The following is a 21,751-nucleotide window of genomic DNA, read 5'->3' on the forward strand; positions in this document are numbered from 1 at the left end:
TTTTTTATTTATTAAATTAATCGTTTTTATTATTTTAGGTCAATTGTTTGTCAAAAAAGTTTCTATTAATATTTATTGTTCTACAAACAATCCTAGAGGATTCCAGAAAAATTTTTTTAACGTTAAGTTAGGTTCAAATAATTTTAAAAATAAAATTTTTCCTTAGTTTTTAAAAGAACTTCATTAAGTGAAATTAATAACTTATTACTAACAAAGAAAAGCAATCAACTTTTTAGAATTATTATGGGATTATTAAGCTTCAAACTAATCGGGAAAAAGGTAAAACGGGGCTAGTGTAATGTTTAAACATAAGTAAACCAATTTACGAACGGCCCACCAAGCTGACCTAGTGATAAACTCCTTACAAATTATATGTTTAACAACTGATCTTCGAAGTCGAAGGTTCTGAGGTTCAAATCCTAATAAAATTTAGTTACTTTTATATGGATCTGAATACTAGAGCAGTGGATACCGGTGTAATTTGGCGGTTGGGGTTCAATTAACCACACATCTTAGGAATGGTCGGCCTGACCAATACTACACAAGCCAATACTATTGTATACAAGAATACACATCATTTACATGTCATACATATCATTCTCATTTAATTGGAACATGGGTGGGGGTTGACTTTTTTTACTTCAGAGGATGAGATGAATTACAACTAACGTGTGAAAATGCCATACCCAATCGGGATTCGAACCCGGGATCTCCGGATGAAAGGCCGACACGTTACCACTCGCGCCACTGGGACCGGCTTTTTGTTCATTAATTGAACAGATCGCAACGTACATTTTAGAAATAATAACATAAATATTTACTAATAAATCTGAAAAGAAAATTGAACGTATAAATATTAAAAACAATAAATAAATGTATAACAGTAATTTATGTTTTCGTTTATTGCAAAAGTTTAATTATATAAGTTGTAATTTTAAAGTACAGAACAATTAAAATATTGTAAATTTATGTCGAGAAAGTAAAGTAAAACAAAGCAATTTAAAACAATAGCTTTTTACTTATTTACCTGGGATTAAATGCATTTCCGTAACCGGTTTACTTCGTAATAAAAAAAAAATGTAAAAAGCAAACAGACCATCACTTACTTGTAAGTTCAATGTGCTACATCCGTCTGTTACATAACAATAATCCTAACTCCCACTACATCATTACAAAAAAAAGTTTCATTTTTATATTTTTTATTAATAAACGTTACGATTAAAATTGTAACATAACTTCACTCAGTTCCTGTTTATAATTTTGATGTAACCATATTTTTCGGTACTAAATGTTTATATAATTTCTATTCTACTATTATAAAATTATAATAATTGAACAAATTTCCTTTTTTAGATTTTTGTCTGCGCTATAAACACTCGAACAGAAATGTTGCATCTTTGTTTTTTTTTTTTTTTTTAATAATACAATTAATTATATAGATAAAGAAAACTGATAATATTAATTTTGTAACGTTAAAGATCCAGGAAATGATTCTATAATTCCGCTTTGTAAAAAAAAAAGATGATTATATCTTCTGCGCCTACGTGTTCCCTAATTAGAATTTTCTGCGAAATGTCAGTCAGTAAGATAAAGTAGATTTTGTACCGGTCTTTTTTTCTTTTTTCTGTTTTTTTTATTTAACCTCTGAGACCACCGTTAGGTATTGTTTCAGAGGATGAGATGAATAATTTGTAGCGTGTGTGAAAATGTCATGCCTGACCAGGATCGAACACGAGACATCCGGATGGAAGGCCGAGACGCTACCACTCGCGCTACGAAGGCCGGCTTATGTACGGGTCTAAAAAAAAAAAAAAAAAAAAATTAATAATAATAATAAAACTCACAATTTTTTTTTTTGAGGGCATAAAACACGTTCGCGTTATCATCGCCCGGAACAAACATAAAACAATATTACAAAAGAAAACATATTTCAATCATTAATAAAAAAAAAAATAGAATATAATAATTATATTAAAAACAATCTACTTATTATTATAATTAAATTACATTAAATAATTATTAAATAAAATTCATCAGGAAGTAAAATAATCGTTACGTGATATTTTAACAGTAAGAAATGTCTTTCAGTAAACAAAACGAAAAAAATGATAAGGCATAAGGGAAATTTTTTTATATTTTAAGTCCTTACAAAGAATAGCATGCAACTTCGCTAATTCAAAATTTTATTTAAATTGACGATTATACTTTCCCGGCGAATATAGCTAGAATAGCATATTATTACAATAGCATAATATATACAATATTAAAGACAAAAGTATGCAGATGATGTCAAAAATGGGGTATCAGGTTTTTTTTACAAATATTTACATTTTAGACTCCAACTAGTTCATCTAAATAAAAAAAAAATGATGTGGGCTCCACATAACTTCCTTGCACGCCTATTAAGTTACATATTCATATTTTTTTTTAATGAAAGCGTACATAAAATTTTATTTCATTAATAACTTCTGATATTTTATCTTTTTTTTTTTTATTGTTATTATTGAATAATTATTTATCTTAATGTTTTTTTTTTGTTTTTTTTTTGTACAATAGAAATGAATAATTATTAATAAATCAATATATTTAAATTTAAAAAAAGAAAGTTAAAAAAAAAGAAAGAAGGTGTAGTATGATTCGAACCTATCTGCCTTCCCCTTAATAAGATCCAAATATTTCATTAATTAAGGTTTCATTTGGCTATAACTCTGGAACCAATGAAAATAAGTACCACTTACGATACATCGTTGAAAAGCTCTCAATGGGAACTTATTACTGCAGTTAAGAAAAACTCCAAAATCAAAATTTTTTGGATTATGAGGTTTTTTGGACACTTTTCGTTCAGTCGATTGTAATCAAAAGGGGAGTTGCACAACTAGATGTTAAAACAGTCTTAAATCCAAAATTACAACATACTACGGCTATTCGTTTTTGAGTTACGCGTGATAAATACTGTACGTACATTCATACGTACAGACGTTACATCGAAACTAGTCAAAATGGATTCAGGAATGGTCAAAATGGATATTTCCGTTGAAATCTGAAAACCGAAATTTTTCCCGATCACACCACTTCCTTTAATTCGTACACGGAAGTAAAAAATTACGTATGTATGTGCGTACGTATTTACGTGTGCGAGTCTCGCACTGCTTTTGGTCTTATAGCTCAAGATTTGTTGGACTGATTTGCTTAAATTTGACTCAAAAATTTCTATATATGGAATATTCATCATATTAATTTTTTTTCAAAATTCGTTGAAGGATTGGGGAAATATCGCGAAAAATCTAATTTTTGATTTTCTTCAGAGATATTTTAGAGCACATTAACAATTAAGCGAATTTATAAGCATAAACGAGTATAAATTTAAAAAAAGTTCAACAAAATCAACACCAACATGTTAAAATTTAAGTGTGATTTTTCTTTTGCTCTATCTCCCTTCGGTTTAAATGTTTTTCGAAAAATTTTTGAATATTTATACTTCATACATAGAGTTATCAAGAAATGTCTACAATTTTTTTTAAATTATAGACCCCAAACTTAAAATGCAGGTAAGATTTTAAAAATCTTTTTCTTATTTTAGCCTTTATTGAAGAAGTGTTAGATTAGTAAATTCTAGTAGATTTAAGCAAATTTGTTAAGCTTAATCTATATATGAATAATTTTTAGAACAATGTTTTCTTAATAATTCATCAATTTTAAAAAAATAGATTTTTTTTTCTGGCTCTAACTCTTTTAATTTTTATTATTAAAACAAAAAAATCTTTAAACTTTTCTTTATCACTTAAAGGGCTATTAAAATTTAAGTAGCTTTGGCACTTTTTTTCATTACTTTCGTAAAAAGTTATGCTTTATTTTTTCAATATTTTTATGCAATTTTCTATTAAAATTAATTTTTTTAAATAAAAGTCAGATTCTTAATCATCGAATTGCAAAATTAATCCAGCTTAGCCGGTAAGTTTTTTCAATGAAAAGTTGTGCAATGTAAAGTATGGCTTTTACCGGCGTAGCCGAGGAAGTCATCCAATACTTTTCCAGTTTTTTTTTACTTTTAATCAAATGTATTTGTATATCATCTACATAGAAATGCACTTGAATATAATCCAGTTACTTTCCTGGCCAAACCAGGGGAAGTTATGTAACTCTGGCTACCCAAGGCTTCTCCCTCAAAAACTATTACTTAGGAGAAAAATTAAGTAGAACATTAAAGCATATAAGTACTCAAATAAAAACTTAAGCAAAAAAATATCATAATCTTCAAGTACTACAATTATATTATAATTTTCAGCATATATAGTATTTTTATCTCCCCAACCCCCGACCAGTTTTAACCAAAATTAATTTATGCCAAAGACCCACATTCATAAAAATCGGTTAATCCAATCTGAAGGTATCAAGCAAAACTATAACTGATGAAAAAACAAAACAAAAAAAAAATAGGCTTATTACTTCACATACCCTAAATGAAATTGCCCGAATACATACCAAGCTGACAAATTAAAATGAAATAGAATCATCTAATTAGTACCAGAGAGTGATTTTAAGCTCAGAACCGGCAAAAATCAGGTCTTTTGCTTCCATCATTTTATGGATTTTTGAATTAGGCCAAAAACCATCAGGATATATTTTAGTACATAAGGAGCATTATATTATATGATAGTATTTACCTACCTTTTGAGTAAAATTTTGAGATAAACGATTCATAAGGTCCGTATTTCCTTACCCTCTTGACAAAATTGCGATTGAAATGAAATTAAATTAAATCAATCCCCCCCCCCCCCGCCAATGCACGGAAATCATCGTGTGAAACTGTATTCAAATCGATCCAAGCAGTCGGTAGATATCACTCAAAATACAGGTCAACATACATAAATAAGTCGTAGATACATAAGAGCCAATTTTCAATGCTAAAATTGCGTTTTTTAATTAAAGGGAGATCATGAAACATCAAAAACCGCAAAAACCTGACATGAAAAATTAGACACGATTAGCATACTTTCCCTTATAAAGTTTACTGTAAAACTGTAAACTGTACAGTACAACTACATAGTCAGGAATATAAAAATAACAATTATAATAATAGAAATTATAGTGCTAAATAAATCTAACATTTTTTTTTTTTTTTTTTGAGTAGTTGAAGTTTCCATTGAAATAGCATATATTTAAATATTATCCGGTAAAATAAAGACTTTCATATTAATTTTTTTTAAATAAATAAAAAATAATTTTTCTTTTTATTTCCTTGTAGGAAGTAAAGAAACTATTGTGATGGCGAAAAATTTCGGTTTTCAGATTTTAACGGAAATATCTATTTTGAGCATCCCTGAACCCATGTTGACTAGTTTCAGCTTGACGTATTTATCTCGCATAACTCAAAAACGATTAGCCGCAGGATGTTGACATTTTGGATTTAGGACTTTTATAACATGTAGTTGCATATCTCACCTTTGGATTGCAAACGACTGAACCAAAAGTGTACAAAAAAAGCCCAAAATCGAAACAAATTTGGATTTTTGACTTTTTCTTAACTGCAGTAATAAGCCTCCATTGAGAGCTTTTCAATGATATATCATAAGTGGTACTTATTTTCATTGGATCCGGAATTAGAGCCAAATAAAATTTTAATTAATGAAATATTTGGATCTTAGGGGAAGGCACATCGGTTCGAATCAGACTTCATCTCCTTTCTATAACTTTTTTTTTTAATTTAAATCTATTGATTTATTAACAATTATTAACCTCTCATTGTAGAAAAATTTTTACGATGAATAATAACTGAATAACAACCAAAAGAAAAAATAAAAAGATATCAGAAGTTTTTAATGAAATAGAAATTTATATACTTTTCATTTCAAATAATCTGTAAATGTAATTTAATAGGCGTACAAGGAAGTCATGTGTTATTCACATCAATTTTTTTAAATTTTATTTATAGTCGCATCAACAATTAAAGTCATTAGCGACTCATCAATATCAGTGTGAGTATAAACGTACAGTCTTAAATAGACTCAGGCTGGCCACTCCTAAGACGTGTGGTTAATTGAAACCCAACCACCGTAGTACATCGGTATCCGCAATTTAGTATTCAAATCCGAATAAAAGCAATTAATTTTATTAGAATTTGAACCTTAGAACTTCGAAATCACCTGATCTACGACGACGAGTTTTACCACTAGACCAATCCGTTGGGTTTACTATTTTTTTGATCAAAAAGATTTAGCATTAATTCGCTATAAACGGTTAGAAAAAACAATCAGACCGTTTGAATACACTCAGCTAAAACAATACTAAAGATTTTTTGTCTTATTCTAAGGGTAAAGAAGGCCAATACTTTTAGGAATTTTCCAATTATTTTTTCTATATCTGATTAAAAAATTATGGCTATACATTTCATCAAGTTTAGATCCTAAAATAAAGAATATCAGATTTTTAATCTCATCATTTCTCGAGGCAAAATCAGATTCGTACGTTAGAAAACTTATTAGAAATCAATATTAGAAACTATAAAACATAGGTTATAAGTACTTTACCGTAGTATAACCTCAAGGTTATGCGATGTACCTTGTATATAACACGGTGTATAACCACTTACTACTATGGTGTAATAACTACGAACATATCATTTAATAAAAGTATACGATACATATTGTTTACTAAATTTGCATATATCTGTACAAAAAAAAATAGTTTTAATCTCTAAAATACTTGGCAAGCTCGATATTATCATTAGCCGTTTGCTGGAAGTGAAAGATGTGTGTGTTTAACGGCCAGCCACAAATCTGTTATTTCCAGCGATCTGTACAGGACACTAAACGCAATTAGGAGGATTGATTGATTGACTGATTTGCATGGCATTTCTCCCCGCCACCACCCCATTCGGTCGCCCTAAAGCATAAACCGAATGTCTGTGCCACAAACGGCTTGTGAGCCTCGAATCAGTTTAGCGACTAGTATCCTAACTAGTTCCTACAGCTAACCTAATTGCGTGAACGAACTAAGCATGCTGCCACACACTACTTGCTTTATGTCCCACCGCTCACTTGTCATATATTCTAAAATGGGTAGGCGCACCCCGTCAACTACTAAAATATATATGACATTCAATAACTTAAATTTATCTCGTCACGGCAACAATTCGCTGCCACGCCTAGGTCGCTGAATGTCCACCAATATTAAAGCGCTTGGAACTTTAATTGGCTGACGGCCAGCCATAACTCTCGGGTAGCTTCCCACAGCAGCGAGGTAGGAGTCTTTCCCTTAAATAAACTATTGATGCCGGTTGAACAAAGCAACGGCATCAAGGAACACCCACACGGTCCGACAATGCGGCTCACGCCACACTGCTCGCCGCTTATGAATGGCCAATTTTCCCCTTGACCTCTATAAGTTCCAGGGTGGCCTGAGTTCTGCGCCCCCCCCCCCCCAAGAGCTGGGCAGTCCAACATCATGTGTTCGTTCGACTGAACCTTCCCGCAGACGCACAGCTCATCAGCTGCCACGCGGAACCGAAACAAATATTGGTTCAAGTTCGCATGGTTGGAAAGCACCTGGGCACCCGTTGCCCTTAAAAACGACGGAGAGGCATGCCATACCCCAAGTCCTGTATAAATCTAAACAAGGACCTTCCCTTAGTCCAATTAGGAGAGGTCTATGGTCCCCTGAAAATTTCCTGATTTCCGACAAAAGAAACACCGTTGATGTCAAAATTATCATATTCATGTCTCGCACGGTGGTGTATGGATTTCTGGAGTATTTCGTACTACCCACCACGAGAATGATTAATGGTAGGTCTACAGTGCCTCTTAAATAATTAGTCAACAATAAAATTTTAAAAACAATTTAATTAGGGAAGACTTCAAAACAATTTTGTTTAGAGACCGATGTGTTTTACTGAAAATATTTGTTTTACATTATTCTTTAAAATAATCTGTTACATTCCCACCCTTTTCGATAAAAATATTTGTGTTTCCCACCCCTAAGGGCCCCTGGGTCCTTGAGTGTGATGGACTCAAACCAAATATCTAATGTTTTGAGGTAAGAGCATTGTTAAATTTTTAAGTATACTTCCTCTTAAAAAAAAATTTGCTAATTTTCGTTACAGATTTATATGAATTCATTATTTACAAATAATTTGTTTTATACACTACGTTCAGAAAGTCGCTATGCAGTATGCTTTAGAATTATGCGGTGCATTCTGTTCTTTCGGCGTTAGGTCGGTTACTCTGTGGGTTCTTTATAAGAGCAAGATCTCGGATATCGGACATGCTACCGAACATATAGCTTTAAGAAAAGAACCGAAATTATTTTCCTACAAAGTAATGTGTGTTCCAGAACTGAAACCTACAGGTCATTCCAAAAGACTAGATTATTGTCAATGGTTTAAACTTTTTATTGGTCAAAATTCCGTAGATATCTTCGACATTACGTTTTTTTACAGATGAAGCGTGGTTTCATCTGGGAGGCTATATTAATTCACAAAATATTCGACGGTGGTCGACAACCTATCTCCATGAATTACACGAATAATCTTTACACGAAGCAAACATTGGACTATGGATCAGTGTGAGTAGAACGCGCATTGCGAGTCCAATCTTTATTTAAAATACAGTTAATAGTGATAGTTATAGCGTGCTGTTTTAACAAGCTTCATTAGTTAGTTAACAGAAGTGGAAATCAATCACAGTTGGATCAACAAGAAGCCGCCAAAGCGCACATAGTTAACAGGTCAATGACTTCTCTACAAAATGTCTTTGGTAAACGAATCATTTGGAGGGGTTTTTGCCTGCACGATCCCTTGATCTGACTCCCCCAAATAACTTTCAATGGTGAGAGCGAATCAAGCAATGTATCGCAACAGACTATGTATGATTATGAACTAAAAACTGCGTTAACGGCATACGTACGAGACAATCCAGTATATCAGCTGATTAAAATGTTTGAAAACAAATTGAAACGTGTGCAGTGTTATATTGATGTTGGAGGAAGTCATTTTCAATAAACTATTCCAGTTATTGTAATATCCGTTTCGATAAAATAAAGAAATAAAAATACAAAGTAATAATTAAAAAAGTTTTGTCATTACACTTATATAATTCCAGTGCACAGCAACTTTCCGAACGTACTGTGTTTATATATAAAGTCACATCGTTATTGACCAATAAACATCCATTACATACATATGCGTACATTGTTTTAAGTTAATTGGTCTAAAAAAAAGTACAAAATGGACCAAATACCGTTGGCCAAATATAAACATTTATTTCACAGGCTGTAAAAAATAACTTTATATAATTGTAATAATAAGCATTGTTAATAGTGTTATAATTTGTTTTGTTTTGTTAGTTAATCGATGTTTCATTATAATATAAAGAAATAATTCTATTTAACAAATGTTATATTTATTAAAAAATAATTAATTGTTTATGTTATTATTTCAAACAAATCATAATTCTAATATTTATATAGATTTAATACAATAAATATTCCAAATAAAATGACTGCAATGATGAAAAAGGGGGGTGGGATTGAAGGGAAGGTTATGTTTATATATAATTTTAGAAAGTAAAAAATGAAAGACAAGTGATTGTTAGAAGACAATGCTTTTACTCGTGTTATGATACAAATCATATTTTATAATCGTATCATTCGAAAAGGATGAAATGGTTTAAAAGAGTTATTTTATTACTGTTAAAATCATAGTGAATTTACCACACTGCCCACCTCCAAATAGCGAAATAGAAGAGTCTCTCCGTTTCATCCAAAAGGTTCTCAATTCGAATCCCGGCCAAACTTGATATTTTTTTATGCTAAATAATCTATCATGAAACTGTAATCGGGGGTCACCTAGTTATTTCTTCTTTATCATTACAGTCCTGTTAATTGGGATATTTATTGTATTAAATATAGTAGATATTAGAATTATGATTTGTTTCAGATAGTAACCTACAACAATTAACAATTTTTCTCATATACCTTATATTTCTTAAATAGAATATGCTTTTTTATATTCATCAATAAAGAAACAAAACGCTATTGATTATAAAGAAATAAAATCTTACAAAACTAGTCGTACAATCCTCTCACAATTACAATATTCAATATACTTATTTTAAAACATTATAATTATATTAGGCCAAATTAATTATAATTTTAGAATATTTAAGTCAAATTAAAATAAAAAATACAATAGTATAGGGAAATGCTTTGGCTAGTTGAAAAAACCAAACAAATTTGTCGCAAAAAACTGGTAATAAAATAAATTTATTACCAACTTAAGTTTGTAAAAATGTCCTTAATGAACAGATATTGTGTTACCGGGGGAATTAGCAAAAGGAATGGAGGTTATGTTAGAAAAACAATCTAAGTACTAACAAAACTTAAACTGAAAATCAATAAAGAGAAGACAAAGATTATGATTGTAGGGAAAACAAAGAAAGGTACAAAGGTTGATATTAAATTAGTCGGTGCTGTTGTAGAGAAGGTTGACAGTTTATGTTATTTGGGAAGCACCGTCACTAGCGATAATAAATGTGCCACACAAGTAAAAAGAAGAATAGCGCTGGCAAAACGAGCTTTCCAAGATAAAAAGAATGTACTGACTAATAATCATATGAGTATGCAAATAAGGAAACAGTTCGTTAAAACTTACGTCTGGAGTGTTCTAACTTATGGGTGTGAAACAAGGACGGTTGGGAAAGCAGAAAGAAGAAACGAAACATGGATTTGGAGAAGAATAACAAGAACAAACTAGGTGGATAGGAAAAGAAATGATCAAGTGTTAGCAGAAGTGAGTGACAGTTGGTTCTTGTTAAATGTTATACGAAGAAGAAGAAGAGCGAATATGACCAGTTCTTCACGAATATATTTGAGGGCAAGGTTTTCGGTAACAAACCTAGAAGTAGACCGACAGCAACCATCATCAATAATGTTAAAGAAGAGATGGGCCTTGGTTCCTATGACTTGAAGAGACAAGCGGAAATGAGAATGACTGAATGAGAAAGAAATGATGAATCGACAAGGCGTAGTCTTTAGTGAATGATGATGAATAAACAGAGATCAGAAGGACAGTCACGCTCCGGCAAAGTCCTACAACTGTGGGTTGTTTCTGTTACATGGCGTACACACACAACTTAATTAAAAATATTTATAATTTTATTTAAATATATTTTTTCGTTTATTTAATTCAATATTCTAACTAAAGCGCGCGCATACTGTATTTAATTCGCGCGGGTGTGGCGTTTCTAAAGGGGACGGTCGGCACTAACTTTCTTTTTCCTGTTTAGCCTCCGGGAATTACCGTTCACGTATTACTTCAGAGGATGAATGAGGATGATATGTATGAGTGTAAATGAAATGTACAGTCTCAGTTCGACCAATCCTGAGATGTGTGGTTAATTGAAACCCAAACACCAAAGAACACCGGTATCCACGATCTAGTATTCAAATCCATGTAAAAAAACTGACTTTACTACGATTTGAACTCTCGACTTCCAAATCAGCTGATTTGGGAAGACGCGTTCACCACTAGACCAACCCGGTGGGTTACCGGACGCAATCTAACTGGTGATAATCTGAAACATTACACTAATATTTACACACTTCTCGACGATAATATTGTTCGAAATTTCACTAAACGCTATAATCTGAATTCACTCACTATCAAGAAACTAAATTTTATACCTCGCTCTTCTATCTTAACTTATGCTCGTTTTTAGGTTCAAACTAAAGCAACTGACATCTCACATCTCCTTTTATATTGTTAAGATCTTTCGAGATCTTCTTATTGAACGAAAGCTCCAGAATGTTTTACAAAACTTTCGAAAATTCCAGATTGATCTAGAAATTCCAGTTAAAAAATGTTATATAATGTTAACTTTTTATATTGTTTTAAGGTTCTCACCCCTCCCGCAGCGGTTGCGGTAGAGATGTCTAACGCTCATAGTATTTTTGTTAAGTTAGTAAGTAATAATTATCCCAAGTTTGGTTGAAAACGGTCAAACAGTTTAGGAGAACTGGAACGAAAAAACAAGAATTAATAAGTATTAAATGCCTACTGAAGAGGAAGTAAAAAAAAGAGTTATCATAAAAGAATGGTGCGGTTTCAGTAATTCATAGGAAGATTGTAGGGAAATTTCTAGATTATATTGGTATCCCTGAAAGCCTCCAACCCAAAAGTTTGTTTATCAGCAGTTGTAACCACAACGTCAGTTCTTGTATTGTTGTTGCGGTGAGTTTAGTGAGTTACTATGTTCTCGGATAAAGACAAAGCAAAGCGTGTTTTATTGATGGCTGAATTAAAATCCATAATTTTAATTCAACGTGCGTTTCGACGTGAATTCGGAAGAGATCCACCACACAAAAATAACATAACACGTTGGTTGAAACGATTCGAAGAAACCGGATCGGTTAAGAAACAGAAATCAACCGGCAGACCAAGTGTACCAGACGAAACGGTTGAACTAATTAGACGATCGACAATTAGAAGTCCTGGGAAGTCCATCCCCCGTCGAAGCGTCGAATTAGGTATTCCAAAATCAACAGTTCACAAAGTTTTACATAAAAAACTTAAATTACACGCTTATAAAATCCAGATACTGCAGGAATTGAAACCCGATAATGGTGTAAAACGTTACAATTTCGCTGTTGAAATGTTAGACAGAATAAGTGAAAACGAATCATTTTTAGATGATATACCTTTTTACAGACGAAGCTACATTCCGTGTGAATGGATGTGTTAACAGACACAATTCACGAATATGGGGCTCTGAAAACCCACACGCAATTATTGAGAAACAACGCGATTCGCCTAAAGTTAATGTTTGGTGTGGTGTGATGAAAAATCGTGTAATAGGGCCTTTGCTGAAAAAACAATTAATGGAGTTGTGTATCTTGACGTGTTAACCGATTATTGCTTTCCTCAGCCGGATGAACTGGAAAACATTCATCAACTTCATTTCCAACAAGACTGTGTTCCCCCGCACTTCAATGCATTGGTCACGGACGCTTTGAACGAAAAATTTGGAGATCGCTGGATAGGCCGGCAAGGAGTCCAGACCTGACACCTTGCGATATTTTCTTGTGGGGGTACATCAAAAGCGTTGTTTATACACAAAATATTCGCGACCTAAACCGCTTAAAAAAACAGGATTAATGAAGCAATGACAACCATTAACGAAGAAATGTTAACTAATGTTTGGAGAGAAGTAGAGTATCGTTTGGACATTTGTCGAGCGACTAAGAGCGCTTTCTTATTGAAATTTATTTCTTATTGAAATTTATTAATTATGTAAAAAAAATGTTTAAGACGACAAATTTGAAAAATAAAAAACATAAACTGTAAGTAATTCTGTTTTAATTTAAACCATGTTCAAAACCGCACCATTATTTTATGATAACTCTGCATAATATAAGAAAGTAAATTATCCGATGAGTCTGCTTAACGGAGAAAAAAAAATTATAATAAAACAAGAATAATATCGCAACAGTTATTAAGTTACGAGAAAGGCTGTGTAACAATCAAGGTCATAGAGTTAAAAAAATATATAAATATAAATAAAAAAAACTACTTAATAACAAATGACTCAGTCTTATACAAGATCTAAGTTACGCAATGTAAACACAAGCTGTGGTACGATCTATCACATACAGTACATTTCTTTACGAAGACTTTCTTTCTCACTTTATTATACATTCTTTTAATTTTTTTGTCATATTCTTTTTTTCTTTATCTCGTAACAAAAAAAAAAAAAAGTAATAGATCGACCCGGTGAAAGATGGAATTAATACTGAACAGAGCAAGGACATCTGTCCTTGGCCATAAAGTGACTCCCAATGGTGTCTTTTACAATTTGATTGTATAATATTTTTTTTTGTATTCTTTCTTTACACATTTATCTTTCTTCTAGTCGACTAGAAAGTGTAACTAAAATGATTTTCAAGGTAGGGGGTATCATTAAAATACTACTAATAAATGATGACATTATTTTTATTGTTGTAGTAACTCATCATGAAAGTTTCAGTCAATGTCAAATCTATTCAACACATATACACAGAAATATAAGTGAGACATTTTCAAATCTTATAGTAACTCGTTATATGTAAACGATTTTTGCGAAATGTAACCTGAAATATTTATTATAGCGATAATTTTTTAAATAAAAACCCAGCAAAAATCCTATCAATTCTCTGCAGAAATAAACATATTATTTCTCAACTATTTCGATACAATTTGCTACAAATATTACGGGAAAGAATGCAAATATGTAAAAAAAAATCTAAGAAAATTGATCTCTTTTTAAGTTTTGTACCTTAAGGAGATTTTTTAATTTTTAACAAAAAAAAAAAAATAAATATAGTTAAATAAAATGTAAATACTGTGCAAAAAATTTTTATTCCAATGCTCCCAAGTTTCAAAAAACGATTTTTTTCAGATGGACGTTTGTGTGCATGTTGGCGAGTATTTTGATTTTATAACATTGGACCCCGTTGATGGATTTTCTTCAAATTTAATAGACAGATTGGAAGGAAAGGATTAAATTTTCGAAAATATTGGAAAAACGGGTGGGATGTTTTGGCCGAAATTTCAAATCTTTACTGGGCCACTTTAGTAAAATTTTTGTTATAAAAATTTTAATTTTTTTATCGAGATCCCAATTTACTAGAATTTTTTTTTTTAATATTCGCCCCCTTCCCAAAAAATGAGTTTATATATTTTCTATTTTTACCTATATCTAGCTTCAGAAAAGGGGTTAACGGCAGTTTTTTGTATCTATAATCTCTACATCGATAGAGCTTTAAAAAACTGTAATTTTTTTTTTGCCCGCACCACTCTAATGATCTGTAGTAATAAAATATATTTTAATGCAATTTTTTTTTTTAATTTATTAAATTCAAACCCATCTTGTAAGTTATCCATTGTATTTAAAATGTAGAAATCTTAAGTTTTTGATAGCTCTTACACTTTAGTATTTCTTGAAAAAAAAAATTAGCCATAAATGTTTACCCCTTCATAGAAAATTACAACTTTGTTTATTTCGAATTATGGGTGTATCTTAGTATTCTTTAAACAATTTTAAAAAGTTTTTTTTTTTAAATTTAAAATCCCATCTACGCTTGTCAAGTTATTCAAATCATTGCCGGTTTTTTTTTGTTATTTAAATAATTCAGGCAGTTTTGAAAATTAAATTCATACATATGTTGTAAATCCGAATTTATTAATATAAAAAGTCTTCCTAGTTTTTGATCGCAGATGGATGCCATTTCTTAAAATAATAAATATTTTATTCACCTACCTCAAGTTATATATAGAAAATTGTTTCTAATTTTCGTTTATCCTATAGGATATCAACGTAAAAATATGAAAGAAATCTGAATGTAAACATGGAATTTCTATTTAAACGGTATGGTTATAAGACGAATTTTTTGTTAACAACTAACTTACATCAACTCTATCATTAATTTTATGGTATATGTCTAGTAACAATGTTATTTATGTTTATCATTTATTACTTTTAAAAAAATACATTTTACGAATTCGCATGATTTTTGTGAACAATGTGCTTATCATTGTTTATTTTTATTTTCTCCGCGAATATAGCTTGAGTAGTTATTTCAGAGAAAAGTATCAGAATGGCGTAGCAGGATTTTTGTAAATCTTTACGTTTTAAGGCCCAACTAGTTTAACTAGATCAAAAAATATATATGTATGTATGTGTCGTACTAGTTTGACTTTATATCTGAAGACTGACCGAAGCAATTTTCTTCAAATATTTCTATACATGGGGCATTGATCATATTATTTTTTTATTTTTTTTACTTCCTTGTACGAAGTAAGGGAAGTATTGTGATCGCGAAAAATTTCAGATTTCAACAGAAATATCCATTTTGACCATCCCTGAATCCATTTTGACTAATAGAAGCTTTATTGAAGCAAATATGTTAATGCATAAAAAAAATCCAAAAATATATTTTTTTAAATCAATCCCCATCTCTTAAAATTGATACATATGTTTTTTTTGCTCTCCCTTCGATTTAAATGTTTTTTTTTTAATGTTTGAAAATGTATACTTCATATACAGTGCTAGCAAGAAATCCCTACGATTTTTTTTTTTTATTATAGACCCCAGATCTAAAAAGTAAAAATGTTTTTTGGAATTTTTTTTCTTATTTTAGCCTATATTGAAGGGTATGTTAGATTTAAAGAAAATTTTGCTGAAGTAAATCTGTTAAGCTTTATCTATGTAAGAATATTTTTAGAGAAATATATCTTAAAATTTATTTCCCCACCTCTAAAATATATATATATTCTATTTTTTTTTTTTTAATCTTACTCTTTTAATTTTTATTATTAATAGCTGGAAATGTCATGCAATATTTTGCCAGGTTTTTTTCTTTTTGCAATTAATTGTAATAAAAATACGTAAGCAGGATATGAAAAACCTGATATTCCACCGTAATTGTTCCTAGTCTGCTCCTCCCACACCACGGTGTAAACGTAGCAACCAGAAGGTGGGAAATTCCACACCATAAAACTGCGAATTTCTGATTAAAGTATATTTCATCTTATTACTAAAGAAAACCATATATTGTTAATTCATATTGTATAAGAAGTATATTTGATAACGGAAAAGAAATTTTCAGAATATACTTTACCTATAATTGTTAAAAATAATATTTTACTTCTATGTCTGTTATATTTATATAAGGGTTCGATTTTTTGTGATATATAAATAGAATTAATGTTAATATAAACGTTCTTAGGAAAAATGTTAAAAAAGTGATAATTATTTGTTATCGAGAACTGACGTTTTTATTATTATGTTACCCCAAAATTATTCAACAGACATGTATACACTACACACAAAATAAGGGAGTATTTTAAGCTGGTCTACCTTAGATAACATAAACCACACCAAAATACAATACATTTATTTAAATATATTGATTTATTAATAATTTATTAACCTATGATTATAAAGAAAATTACAATAAATAATAATTCAATAAAAATAAAAAATGAAAAAATATCAGAAGTTATTAATAAAATAAAATTTTACGTACTTTTCATTTAAAAAAATGTATATATGAAATTTAATAGGGGTACAAGTAAGGCATATGGTGTCCACATCAGTTTTTTATAAACTAAATCTAATATTAATTTTTGTTTCAAAAACCAAACCTAAAATTAAAAAATAAGTATTAAAGTGGTAAACAAAATTTCAATGATTTTTATATACAGTATTTATATAGTGTCCCATGAAGAGCTTTTAATTTAGTATCACTGGCCCATTCCCACACAGATTCTATTAAAATTTTACAGACCTTTTAACAAAGGTTCTAAAAATGTTCTGTGAAAATTTCACTAGGACTTATAGGAAACAAAGTGGCAGCTTTCAAATAAATCATATTTCTGGTAAAAAGAAAGATGATTATTAGAACTAGAATAATTAAAAACAGTCAGATAATTAGTTATGATTATGACTAATTATTAACTAGTTTTATTTAATTTTAACAGCTGTTTAATAATATATCATCTCTTTTCAATAATCTTTACCAGCCATTTAGTAACGAATAAAAAATGTGGTTTATCTGAAATTGATGTTTTAATTTGAAAGCCGCCATTTTGTTTCTATAAATCTTAGAAGATTGAAATTTTCACATAACATTTTTAGAACATTCGTTAAAAAATGTGTTGAGTTTCAATAGAATCAGTCGGGGAATGAGCGAGCATAACTAAATCAAAAGCGTATACTTCATCGTAACACATTGTACGTGTGCGTGTGTGCGCGCGCGCGCGCGCGCGTGTGTGTGTGTGTGTGTGTATTACTCGATGAAAAAATAATTGATTATAATTTAATGAACGTGTTTCTCATGTCTTTTGTTATATTATTTTGTTTGACTTACAATCGATACAGAAATAACGTTTCAATCAATAGAAGAGTTGATTTTGTCATTTGTGATCTTTTGTTGTAAACACGCGATATATGATACGATTATTATGTGAGCATACAAGCAAAAGAAAGTAACAGAAGGAAGGAAGCAAGGAAAGAAGCAAGTTTTTTTAATAACGTGGAATGTTGTAAGGTCACGAATTCACTTCCTGTTTCGTACGCATTAGTACAGACCACATTGAAACGAGTGTAATACTAAATGATATAATTCTGGCTACTCATATTTTAACCTAACGTGAACACACAAACTAGAATACTGGAATAAAACTCCGGTCCAGTTAGTCGTTTGTAGGTGGGCGTGGCCGTAATGTAGGCTCCAAGATCGCCCTACCGACTACACTTACACTTGACTATATCGTATACAGTAACAATTTATTTACATTTTATTATACTCGTACATATTTTTAACTTTTCATTACATCCAGTTTTTTTTTTTTTTAAGTGCATAAAACATGAACGCAGAAAATACATACGTTGTCAATGCCTTATATATATATATATATATATATATATCTTAAGAGGAAGTCGATGTTTATATAAACAGCTTACACCCATTTTCACATATATACAACATAAAAAAGAAAGTTTTATGCAAGTGATAAATTTTTTATGATTTCAGGAAAATGACAGCTACAGATAAATTAATGTTCTATCAATTTAATTATCTCAATCGGATAATAAGGCAATTCATGACACAAAGAGAAATACTTGAGAGACCGCTTTCAGGTTAGTGTAAAGAAAAGGATAGAATACAAAGTAAAATGCTAAAAATGTATTTTTAATAACATTCGATACGGAAAATTATATAATCACGGAAAAATTATAAACTGTTTTAGTTAGATAATACCTATTTGTTCGATATAGTCAATGATAAGTCGAAATGGCAGATTCGGGAAGTTTATAAGTATTTATTCGAGTGTTTACGAATAAACAATATCAACATCGTCGCGTTTCTTACAATGCTTTTATCAACAAGATTTCAATAAAACTTTTCTCTTTTTTTGTCTAAATACTCACGACAAATCTGAAGTAAAGAGTCTTTCATTTTCAGCGCAAAAGTAAACTTGTAATAAAACAAAACGTATATGTAATAATAAGCAGATTAGTTTATATTTTGAAGCTTTTAACATTACATTATGTTCGAAAAAACAATATCATTCATATAGGCTCCACGGCTTTGCTAAACGTAACAAAATTTAATTTAAACTTTGTCTATCAACAAGGTTTTTTTGTGACTTCGCACAAAACAGATTGAATTCCACTAATAACCGTCGAATATTTGATTTCAAGAGATCAATCGTTAGTAGTTTGTTGCTATAGACTGTGACTTAACACAACCCAGAGAAAAAAAAGTCTTTTCTTTCTTTTTTCTTTTCTTTTTCCTGTTTAGCCTCCGGTAACTACCGTTTAGATAATACTTCAGAGGATGAATGAGGATGATATGTATGAGTGTGAATGAAGTGTAAGTCTTGTACATTCTCAGTTCGACCGTACATGAGATGTGTGGTTAATTGAAACCTAACCACTAAAAACACCGGTATCCACGATCTAGTATTCAAGTCCGTGTAAAAATAGCTGGCTTTACTAGGACTTGAACGCTGGAACTCTCGACTTCCAAATCAGCTGATTTGGGAAGACGCGTTCATCACTAGACCAACCCGGTGGGTTAGAGAAAAAAGTCTAAGGGAGTCGAATCACACGATCTTCGTGGCCAACTGATATTACTATTTAATGAAATTATCAAATCGCCAAACTTTTCACGGAATAACTGAATTGTTTTAGCAGCTATGTGGAACGTGATACCATCTGTTGAAACCACATCTCATTCGAATCAAAATTTTCCAATTTGCAAACAAAATATCAAAAATTATAGCTCGATAGCGTTCACCATTTACTGTAACAGCATCTTCTTACTCATTTTCGAGAAAAAATGGCCCAATGATGCCACTAGCCCGTAATCAACACAAAACAGTGATTTTTTTTAGGATGTAATGGTCGCTGTTGAATCATCTGTGGATTGGAATCTTCCCAAATACGGCAATTTTGCTTCTTTACAAAGTCATCAAGCGAAAAATGAGCCTCATCTAAAAAGTAGATTTTTTTAATGAAAACCTGGATCCACTTCGAGGTGCTCTAGAATCCAATTAGCAAACCGTCTACGCAAAGAATGGTCTCGCAGCTTTATTTCTTACGTTAGTTGAATCTTATACGGGTTACACCAAGATACAAAATTCGTTATGTTGTTGAAGAAAAGCCCAATTCTTGTAACGATGTGAACTATAAATTTCAATTTCCACGAACACTTGCACTTACAACAGCAATATCCTCTTGACTCCTTGCATTTCTTTGTAAAATGGGGTTTCAACACCAAGGAGAGAAAATTCTCTTCAAATTTTTTAACAAACGATGAATTGTGCTTTGGTTGGCCGATAATGGACATCAGAAATATCGCGAAGTGCACGATAGGTAGCTGTAACAGATTCCATATTTCGATAATAAATTTTTATGATTCGTAAACGTTGTTGAGACGTGTTGCGTTCCATGACAATTTGAAAATTAACTACTGAAAACAAGTGACCCCTTAAAACGTTTTTTTAAAAAATCATCGTCGTCACGTGTAGAATAAAAAAGGGATTGGGAAAACCTTCAATAAAGTGACATACCTATTATAAACATTAACTCTAAGTTCCTTGATTTTGTCGCGGACATAACTGCATTAACACATTTTTTTTGTTTACAATTACCAATTCGTCTGTAATCGACTGGTAATAGCGATCGTCACAAATTAAATATCGTGAGCATTTATTTATTCAATTTATCAAAATGAGAATAAAGCTTTCCTTTTTTTTAATAATAATTTCCGACTGAAATAGTATTACTTAAAAAATATCTGGCAATCAGAAAACCGTGTGTTGAAAACACTCGCATCAGGGACGAACGATGAGAAAAGAAAATCAGATATTATTGGATTAATAGCACTTATTTTTAAAAGATTATTACGCGTTTCACGAATATCATGCCAACCTCCGTGGCAAAGTGGTAGCGATTCGGCCTTTCATCCGGAGGTCCCGGTCAAGCATGGCATTTTTCAAACGCTATAAAATTCCATTTCCCTACCCCACGCACAAGCTTCAAGGATACCTGGTGATATCATCAAGCCAAAAAAAATAAAAATTCAGAAATTAAATCGCACAGGTAAAAAGCAAAATCGTAGTGGATTAAAACAGGAATAACTGCAATACAATATTTTACTAAAACAATGAAATGAATTATTACGTTTCTAATGTTTCTACAAAGATAATGCGATCGGTATAGTTACCAGGGAAAACTTTGAACATATACTGAAAGCTTCGAAGGAAATAGACCTTCTAAAACGCGCTAAAATGTTTTCAATCTTTTTTTGTACAATTAAAACACTACATTAAAATTTATTCACCTATCTATTACTATAGAACAAAACTATAAATATAATTTTACTTTATCCAAGCTAGAATGGCCTCGAAAATGATGTAATAATTGTACCATTACCTGTTCTAATGATTTTTACTTTCTTCAATTTTCGTTTAATTTCACTTGAACACAAGTGCTCCTTCAAGTGAGTACGATGAATGTATATTTTATTACAATTCAAAAATTTTGTTTTCTTCATTATTATACGATCAGCGCATTATGAGAAATGACATATCTAAAAAAAAAGCAATTTAGTTGGATATTAACTTTAAATTTCTTTTTTTGTAATAAAAGTAAACAAACCGTTTTTCTTTGTTATTATTTGTTTATTACTATTATTGTTTTATAAAACAAAA

General features: G+C 30.8%; 1 long non-coding RNA gene across 2 annotated transcripts in view; it reads right to left on the reverse strand.

Annotated features, from left to right (window-relative positions):
- Positions 1-870: 870 nt before the first annotated feature.
- Positions 871-21,751, reverse strand: part of LOC142329256 (uncharacterized) — a 33,525-nt gene continuing 12,644 nt past the window's right edge. The window contains exons 3-4 of one of the 2 annotated variants that reach the window (XR_012757443.1): positions 21,474-21,630; positions 871-1,798 (exon numbers count right to left, since the gene is read on the reverse strand). This is a non-coding gene — a long non-coding RNA (uncharacterized LOC142329256). The remainder of the gene's footprint in view (positions 1,799-21,473; positions 21,631-21,751) is intronic. The other variant, XR_012757444.1, reaches the window with a different exon arrangement.

The sequence above is a fragment of the Lycorma delicatula genome, chromosome 8, assembly GCF_047948215.1.
Source record: "Lycorma delicatula isolate Av1 chromosome 8, ASM4794821v1, whole genome shotgun sequence".
Lineage (NCBI taxonomy): Eukaryota > Metazoa > Arthropoda > Insecta > Hemiptera > Fulgoridae > Lycorma > Lycorma delicatula.